The sequence below is a fragment of the Salvelinus alpinus genome, chromosome 30 (assembly GCF_045679555.1).
Source record: "Salvelinus alpinus chromosome 30, SLU_Salpinus.1, whole genome shotgun sequence".
In the NCBI taxonomy this organism is placed as follows: Eukaryota; Metazoa; Chordata; class Actinopteri; order Salmoniformes; family Salmonidae; genus Salvelinus; species Salvelinus alpinus.
The window spans coordinates 40,001,118-40,011,518 of NC_092115.1; the positions used below are offsets into that span (position 1 = coordinate 40,001,118).

Genomic DNA, 10,401 nt, shown 5'->3' on the forward strand with positions numbered 1-10,401 from the left:
AGATATAAAACTGAATTTGTGTGGGCCGGGGCTCTCAAAGTAGCTCTCATGCTAGAAAAGGTTGGAGACTCCTGGTCTAGAGGTACAAATAGTTGAAAGACAGAAGAATCAGTGACAAAAGTGTGAAGTCAAATCTTACTCAATTGATTCCTGTGTCAAGGGTACATTTTCAGCATCATGATTCAAATCCACCAACAAATTGCTTATTCAGACACCAAGATTTCTCTACACAAACCATTAACTTGGTTGCAACCACTTTTTACTGTGTGGTTAGACATCTCTTTGTAATGGATAGGCCACATTACAATTCCCCTTGTAGAACATAAGTTTACATTTGTCAGAGCGTGTAGGTGGTCTACGTGATAAGCGACCTTGTCTGAGACCTGAAGACTGAAGTTTGCTCCCTGAGCAAACAAGGGGCTCCCACGCATAGGCATCTTCAGTGGGCCAACAGTCTTGGGGATACAAAAGTAAATCAGATTTGATACCCGGTCGGCCATCATGGTGAAAATGTCACGAGCATCGAGTCAGCATGATATCACTTTCCTTCTGTATAGAATGACCAACATTAGGGTTGGCAAAACACACAAAGCACCCTTTACACACACACACACACTTCAAAAGGCCAATAAGGGGGAGGGATGGCACAAATATAGCCTCCTAGTTATTTCCCTGCTACAAGTATCCTGCTCTGTTATTGAGTTAGATGACGCAACTCTTTCCCATTCATTTGGAATTGTGGCCTGCAGATTTGTGCTACATAGCTCAATCTACAAAACAGGTGGTGTGGAATCCCTTAAGGTATGGAAACTACTGGCAAACTTACACTCTGGGATGAACTACTGGCAAACTTACACTCTGGGATGAACTACTGGCAAACTTACACTCTGGGATGAACTACTGGCAAACTTACACTCTGGGATGAACTACTGGCAAACTTACACTCTGGGATGAACTACTGGCAAACTTACACTCTGGGATGAACTACTGGCAAACTTACACTCTGGGATGAACTACTGGCAAACTTACACTCTGGGATGAACTACTGGCAAACTTACACTCTGGGATGAACTACTGGCAAACCTACACTCTGGGATGAACTACTGGTAATGCTTTAATCCTTGGGTATTAAGAGGTTTTGAGTGCCTTTATCAGAGATCTAGTGTCACATAAACTCTGGGCTTTCCCCATTCTAGCCCACATCAGTCAGCTATCTGGAGTATGGCCTCTGGTCTACCACAAAGCCAATACTCACCTCTCTCCTCAGCCCTGGCTGCCTCTGCAACCTAAGAAACCAACCTGCTTCAAGAGTCGTTCTCACCAACAACAATACCAGCCTACACATCAAAGGCCATTACATATGGTATGAAATATCTGAGCTTTACCAGCACAGTAACTCCACGGGTTTATCAAATAAAGGACCTAGTTGTTCTGTTTCACAACATTTCCCCGTTTGTACCAGATGAACATAACTCAGGTCTCAAGTGTTTTCCTCAAACTTCAGCCAGAGTAAGGTTTAGGCTACGCTATCTGTGTTCCAAAATCAAACAACACGATCATCTAAGTAGGCTAATGAACAGCTCAGGGCATCGACAAGCACTGGGTTCTGGTTGTGTGAAAGGATTTCAGACACGTCAAGAACAAGAGTAGCCTATGTGTGTTGAGCATCAGTGTTGTTGGTGACGGTGAGTGTGTCTTCCCTCGAGGGCAGCATCTGAAACACTACCAGGCAGGCAGCACCCCATGGCCAAGAGCCAACACACAAGAAAGTGCAAAGATAAGAGGGGGCCTCATGCAAAACTCAGTTCGGTAAACTTGTCACTGTGGGGAATGTAATCATGAATAGGCTATATGATAGTTATATAAGCCTTGTAAAAAAAAAAGTATACTATAACCTACTTAGAATCACATAATCAGGATGTTTTTGAGGGACATGACTAGTTTAAGGAGTACACTAACACATGCATTACTAGTGAAGAGTAGTATGATCTTGTTGGTACAGAAAATCATGCTGCAGCAGACGTTCAACAGTTGCCTGACAGTTCTCTGCATGTCCCATTCGCTGCGGAAATCTGCTTCCTCCCTAAAATCGAAGTTCCATAATGGGCCCCACTGACGACCCCCCCCCCCCCCCCCAATACGTAGGCCTTCCCGGACGGCTAATCTAAATTATTTTTGCGGATTTCGACGGAATCCCCCGAGTGCAGGTTTTACCATAACAACAAAAGCTTTATGTCAACCCATAAATTATTGTTCAGTTCGTGCGTTTGGGATGGGTGAGAAACCGGTTGTGAATTAGCTGTCGAATACACACGACTTCTCCACTTGTCTGTTAGTATAGAACACAAAGAGAGTCAGGCCCTGATAAAGTTAGCGATAACGGCTAGAACAATGGTGTAAGAGTTGCTCTCCTTGCGTATTAAATTAAATGTGCATGATGGAAAAACGATAATAAAATGTGTTGATCCGTGCGTAAAGAATGTACATTGCTTATGTTCATGTTCAGGGGTTCCACGCGAGAGAAGAGGGTGGGGGGAAAGGAATTTACTGCCAAATGCGAAATAAACAGAGTGGAAAATGTTGAGGAGCACATAACTGGGAATTGAGATACATTAGATCGTACGTCTATTATAAAATACATGTAAAATATAAAAACAGCCTATTTGACCCAGAAAATAGAGGCATGCATGCGTGCCTTTCTGGGCGCAACTTTCATCTACACCACAAAGTTTTCCTCTAAATATTTAACCACATTTCGAACCGTCTAAAACATTTAGTTTGTTATTCCAGAAAATATTGACACAGAAATGCCAGTAGTATCACTACAATGATTTAGCCGTTCGAACTGGCATGTTAGGTTACTTTTAAACTTGACAATGTTGTCCAAAGTGAACAAAGAAGTATTTTCCTACAAGGCTGCAAGTAGCTAGCGTTACTGCCCAACTGCTGCATGCTCGCTCCCATGGCCCAGGCCGGACAAAAATTCAAGACCCCGTTTTCTCCGGCAGTGCTACTCACACAACTCATAATTATTATTATTCGCTAAAGTTGCACAATGCCCCCGCAAAACATATGCCGGTCAATATCATAATATCGTTCACAAATATACAGTGTGTGATGTGGTGTATTTACCTTTCAGTAACCTCTTTAATTATGTAGCATCCAACAGGGGGGGAAAAGAACGCTTGTAGAGAGAAAAACAAAGTTGGGGATAGATTCCCTCTCTGTGCTCCGGACTGTAAATGAAGAGCGAACGACGATATCGTGTTCTCCCAAACCCTTATTGGTTCGTTATACAGTCCACGTCACGAAAATGAAACAATGTTTCCAAATAGCTTCATAACTCTTGTGATATCTCAATCGATTATTTTAGTTGCTACAATTGTAACCATTTTATCTTCCGAGTAGACATGTTAACAGCCTCCACATTGTCGGTTCCAAAAGAGTATCCCTCCGCGGCTTACGAGGATCGTAAAACACCAGTGGTGTCCGATTTCAAACGCCCTACAACTAAAAACTGCCGTTTTCAATAAACATCCAGTAACACATCGATATGGAGATAAACTAAAATACTGTACAGCATCAGTGTTATTGTCGTTGCATTAAAATGACATCTTTTTTTAAATCGCAAACCATGAGAACTACGTCAATTTGCGGAGGGAGACTGCGGAAAACCGAATAGTGGCAGACCAGAAACAGTGTGAGATGGAACGATAATACAGCAGACGCACAACCAATGGTATGCCACGAGAATCTGATTGACAGTAAGAAAGTCCAAATATATATCGACATTGTTCGTTGGGCCTGCCTCCAATGTTACCCCATCATGGACCCGCTATGGTCCGTGTTATGGACAGCATTTCATTTTAATAATGTGTTTAACTGCAATAACAGTGCATGATGCAGTTATTGGTAAAGGCTGAACTTGAAAACCATTGCAAAATATGTATCCTCATATTAGGTACATCAACAAGCCATACATATATCCTATTTGCACAGGGCCTATACAATTCAGTCACACATTCTGTAAAAACAACAACAAAACATGAATATAGGCTACTAAGATAATGCGTGAAGGTTAGTAGTATCCTAATCCATTTAGCCTATTACAGACCTAATGTGATCTACCAGCCCACCCTATCTTTCAATAAAAGAGTATTGCAGATTTAAGCACATAGCCAGTATCTGTTAATAATAATCTAGCCTACCAGTATTAACATTTATTTTACACAAAATAATTAGAGGAGGCAGATCAGGGGTCAGGATTTCTGCTTGTGTGTGTGTGTGTGTGTGTGTGTGTGTGTGTGTGTGTGTGTGTGTGTGTGTGTGTGTGTGTGTGTGTGTGTGTGTGTGTGTGTGTGTGTGTGTGTGTGTGTGTGTGTGTGTGTGTGTGTGTGTCTCTCCAAAGGCAGCATTGGACAAATGGCTCCACCTCAGTGGTGTGAAAGTGTGGTTAAAGAGGGGGTTTAAAAGTACAGGATGCAGCAGCATTTGCCTTTTATATTGATCCTTTGTGAGAACAGCTTGTGAGCTAAGAAGTTTTCATCTAAGTATGTAACATATTTTTCTGTCTTATATAAGGTTCACCAGGAGAGAATAGTGCACAGTGTTTTTTTCTGTAACCGAATCTGGACCTGAAACAGAGGACTAACCATCCCTGGTGGCCCTAGCGTATGACTCAATATACATTGGGAGGTGAAGAATTAGTGGACAAGACCACAACAAGAATGCATAGCGTGGGGGTAGGGAAACTGTATGGGCAGCAACATATGCCATGTGTTATAGAGAGAGCGCAAGGAGTGCATATAACAGGAAAATGTGTTATTACTGTTCTATTACACTGTGATTAGTTAGTATAGACAGACACCTTTTCTCCATTTGGGATGAGGATGATACATTTGTTTGACTGACAACATTCAGATTATTTTATTTGAAGTGCGTCTCATTTCCTATTTCTTAGGTTTTTGGACCCCGTTTGTATCGTAGAGACTTGTGGCACTATAAGCCCACTATGGTAAGCCCACTAATGGTGTTAGCCGTTGGCTTAAATCCAAAATCCCTGTCAACATTATTTGTGTCCATCAGTAGTATAATGAAATGGAAGTTTGGATGATTGTAGCGTTCCCTCCACAGGGGCAAATAGTCTGTTATGAATTGTCTGAATGAACCAAGGCTTCATCAGTTGAGGGGGGTCGGGCACTGAGTAACAGCTGGGTCTGACATGAAGTGTGTATTGTATAAAGGAGTGTGTGTGTGTGTGTGTGTGTGTGTGTGTGTGTGTGTGTGTGTGTGTGTGTGTGTGTGTGTGTGTGTGTGTGTGTGTGTGTGTGTGTGTGTGTGTGTGTGTGTGTGTGTGTGTGTGTGTGTGTGTGTGTGTGTGTGTGTGTGTGTGTGTAAAGGGCAAAAGAGCGCCTGGTTTTCCCCAATGGTTTTGTAGAGGGAATGGCAAGTAATACAGACTCTGGCCCTGGTTCTCATGAGACAGGTATTTCAGTGGTAAAATAAACAAGCACAACATGTGTCTGTGGCTCATGTTAGTTTTTGTGTGTTTGTGTATGTGTGTGTGTGTGTTTATGTGTTTTAAAAGAAAAAAAAAATATTCAGTGGTATTGAGTTGAGCTACATCTGCCCCAGCCTTCACAAGAATACAGAGCCCACCACATGTGTGGCTTCACAAACCAAGGGTGAGATGTTCACTTCGTTTCCTGACCTGCTCTTTCCTCCCTCACCTCGTTTCTACTGTTCTGCTGTTGTAAGGATTTTTTATGCCGATTCGAAGTTGATCTTATTGCTGTCATACATTTGTATCTACGTTGTTTTTTTCCCTCCCCTCTCAGCTATGAGCAGTTTATGACAAAAGGTTACCATGTCCTAGATTTACTAGGCTTTTGCACCTGTGGAAAGGTCTTACCACCACTTCTTCTGTAAAAGCGTGAAATTCTGTTTTATGTAAGTATTGCCATCTTTGCACTGTAGCATTGTACGGTGGTGTGGTTTACCTATAGGCCTACGCAAAGTATGAAAAGCTATTTTAAGCGTGGAACCCCATCCTCCTAACCCTAAAGCACCCTCTCCTCCACCCACGCTTTCCTGGGCTCCCTCTCTCTACAGTTGTACAGCTCCCCTTTCTCAGCAGGTAGGCCCCGTGCAGCCACCCACGCATCAGGTACAGTGTGCACAACCTGGGGCTTCCTGTTATGACTATGGTTTCCTGTTTCCTGTAACAAATGCAACAAACTCCCAATAGTGCAGATCTGGGACCAGCTTGCCATAATTACTGCCAAAATAAATTATTACAAGAAAAAACACAAAACTGATCTTAGATCGGTGCAGAAGGGCAACTTAATTCTAAAGCAACAAAATTACTTCTGTGGCGATGTTTGGAAAGAGGTGTTGTTGCCATAACATGCAAGCGAACGATAGAGAGATAGAAAGAGATGAAGATGGGTGGGGGTTGAAGGCTATGTAAGGAGAGAGAGTGAGGGGGGGGATGAGGGGTGCCAAGGGAGCACTGAAGCAACAATAACAGCAATGTGTCTGCCCGTGGGTGAAGTTACTGCTTGCCAAAAATATAAAATAACATCCTTCGTGCTCAATGACACATATGCTGCCATTGCAACCCCCCCGTCAGGCTACCTCTTGCTCTTTTTCTCTCCCTCTCTAGCTCAACGGGGGTCAAAAGAATCACCGTTAACCAGCATGCATCTCTCTTGCTCCCCGTAGCGGGTCTGGCTTGCACCATGCTGTGTGTTTGGTGATGATGTACGTTAATCACTGTTTAACAACAACCACACCCTTCACCCTCTGACAGAGACAACATTCTGTCATGACAATGGACAAAAGCATTCCTCTATTTTTCATGTATCCATCTAAGCATTCATGCATAGGCCTATTCACCCTCTAATGATGGACCCCCATTACCCTTTCCTGTTTTCACAGAACGTGATTAGAGGTGCAATATACCTCTCTCTACTCTTCTCTGTCTCTCTTTTCCGCTTGCTTTTTCCTCATCTTCCCCTCCCCCTTTCTTGCAGATTGGAATTCATTAGCAATCAAAGAGCTACTGACGAACGCAGGAACTTAATTACCCTCTAATTTGCATATTTGCATATTAATGACTGCAGACTTTGCTGTTTTACTGCCGCAGTGGCTTAGAGCAACCCACCACCCCATCTCCCTCATAGCCCCCCTCCTCTCTACGTTCTAGAATTACCCCACCACACAAACGTGTGCACACACACACAGACTTACATACAAAAACCTGCACACACTCTGCTAGAATCTGAGCTCTTTAAGCTTTAGACTTATCCCCAACACACGCATACACACACGCTCAAGCGTGAGTGTACACACAAAACCTACACAATCAACATCCTTAGCACATAGCTAAGGTGGGCTGTGGGGAATTTGTTGACTCTACTGAAGTGGCCTTTGAAGGGATATGACACAATTGTTTTTAGACACTAATCTAAGGTCAGGTTTGCTGTTTTCCCTCTTGGTAAACTGGTCCTAGATCTGTGCTTGAGGACAACTTCTACCCTGAGCGCCTCTGAATTGCTATACTTCCCCCTAGTGGTATCATGAGTGTTTTACCACAATGTAGCAAACAGTTGCAAAAATATTGCTACCGAAACAAGAGTTTATTTTACAAATTCAGGTAGGTCCCTCCCCGTTTCATTCCTAGTGAATACACCCCAGGGTACCGGTAGTTCATATCATGCCATGAAAGAAAATCCCTTTAGAATTTGCTTTCAATAGTTTTATAGAAAATAAGGAGACTGTGTTCTGTTGTGACAATACATAACATTTATTGACAATTATGACATGAAAACAAAGTTTTTGATGTTTTTGACATGGTACAAAACATCCATAGTTTTAAACCATTGTTGAGAAGAAATACACAAAGAGAAGCAAAGAAAGCAGCGAAAGGCCCTCGACCCCCCCCAGGACACAGAAACGCACTTATTTTATGGCAGATCCATGCCCTGCTGTATACATGCTTTTATATACACTAAGTGTACAAAACATGAAGAACTCATACTCTTTCCATGACAGACTGACCAGGTGAATCCAGGTGAAAGCTATGATCCCTTACTGATGTCACTTGTTAAATCCACTTTAATCAGTGTAGATGACGTTTCAAGTACCTTGGTGTTCACATCACCAATAAACTATCATGGTCCAAACTCACCAAGAAAGTAATGAAGAGAGCACGACAACGCCTTTTCCCCTTCAGGAGACTGAAAAGATTTGGCATATGTCCCCCGATCCTAAAAAAGTTCTACAGCTGCACCATCGAGAGCCTCCTGACCACTTGCAACACCGCCTGGTATGGCGACTTCTCGGCAACCGACTGTAAGGCACTATAGAGGGTAGTGCATACAGCCCAGTACATCACTGGGGCCAAGCTTCCTGCCTCCAGGACCTATATACTAATCGATGTCAGAGGAAGGCCCAAAAAATTGTCAAAGACTCCAGTCATCCAAGTCATAGACTGTGCTCTCTGCTACCACACGGCAAGCGGTACCGGAGCACCAAGTCTAGGTCCAAAAGTCTCCTTAACAGCTTCAACTCCCAAGCCATAAGACTGCTGAACAATTAATCAAATGGTCACCCGGACTATTTGCATTGACACCCCCCACCTTTGTTTTACACTGCTGCTACTCACTGTTTATTATCTATGCATAGTCACTTTACCCAACCTACATATACAAATGACCTCGACTAAGCTGTACCCCCACACATTGACTCGGTACCGGTACCCCCTGTATATAGCCTCATGATTGTTATTTTGTGTTACTTTTACATTTTTTAAAACTTTATTTAGTAAATATTTTCTTAAATCTATTTTCTTAAAACTGAATTGTTGGTTAAGGGCTTGTAAGTAAGCATTTCACGGTAAGGTTGTATTGTTGTATTCAGCGCATGTGACAAATACAATTTGATTGATTTGAAGGGGAGGTGACAGGTTAAAGAAGGATTTTTAAACCTTGAGACATGGATAGTGTATGTGTGGCATTCAGAGTGTGAATGGCAATGACAAAAGATTTGAGAGCCTTTGAACAGGGTATGGTAATAAGTGTCAGATGCACCGGTTTGTGTTAAGAACTGCAACGCTGCTGGGTTTTCACACTCAACAGTTTTCTATGTGTATCAAGAATGGTCCACCACCCAAAGGACATCTAGCCAACTTGACACAACAGTGGGAAGCACTGGAGTCAACATGGGCCAGCATCCTTGTAGAGACCATGCCGCAACGAATTGATGCTGTTCTGAGTGCAAAAGGTGGGGCAGCTCAATATTAGGAAGGTGTTCTTAATGTTTCGTACACTCAAGTGTATATTACGACAGTGTTTCCCAACTCCAGTCATCGAGTACCCACAACCCTCAATGAGTTGAATCAGGTGAGTTTGTCCGGCGTTACAACAAACATGTGTGCTGTTGGGGGTACTTGAGGACAGGTGTTGGGAAACACTGTATTAGCAGATATAGATATAAATTACTCTGGTTAAGGTGTGTTCATCTCCCAACACAGGTCAGGCATGCATCTCTCCTACAGCCAAAGGGATGGAGGGAGACTGGCCAGGACACAGACACTAGGGCTGCATCTCAATAGTCTAAATGGCATCCTCTTCTAGTATAATTTCCTTTAACGTCACTGATGTGAAAGAACTGGACAGGATGCGACACACCCACAGTTGCATCATCAGTGCAGTATTTCAGTGTCATCCCACATCTCATTGACACAAACACTACGCTCTCATATAATCATCTGCCGAAAGAGAAAAATAAAAACTGATGTACAGTATGCAAATAAGCTTAACATAGCTGAATATCAGAGGAGGCTGGTTGGAGGAGCTATAGGAGGACGGGCTCATTCTATTGGGTGGAATGAAATAAATGGAACAGAGTCAAACAGAACGAAGTCAAACATGTGGTTTCCATATGTTTATTACCGTTCCAATTATTCTATTCCAGACATTACAATGAGCCTGTCCTCCTATAGCTCCCCCCACCAGCCTCCTCTGCTGAAAATGCATACACAGAGAGATATGTATTGACGTACATTGTATGTCTACACGAGTAACTCCTAATCATGATTGTAACAATACCTATGGCCTGGCAAAAAGACCAATGTCATACACTGCAGCTGTGGCCCATGATGTTTGGGTTATTGCTTGGAGAGTGATTGATACATGTAATTGAAAAGCAAAAGATGATCTTGGGAAAATAGAAGTGCAGATGTTTACATGCTCAGGAAGCTGAAATAGGTCTCGCTTAGTTTGTGACGTCAAGTATCCCGAAGGCGTATATTTCTGCATAACCTCTGTTCAAAAGGGTTCTGGTGTTACAGCAACGCAAAACATAGTGCCTTCAGAAAGTACCCACCCCTTGCCTTTT

General features: G+C 42.8%; 1 pseudogene; it reads right to left on the reverse strand.

Annotated features, from left to right (window-relative positions):
* LOC139560205 (transcription factor E2-alpha-like) overlaps positions 1-3,687 on the reverse strand; it is a 40,458-nt pseudogene extending 36,771 nt beyond the window's left edge.
* Positions 3,688-10,401: the final 6,714 nt, after the last annotated feature.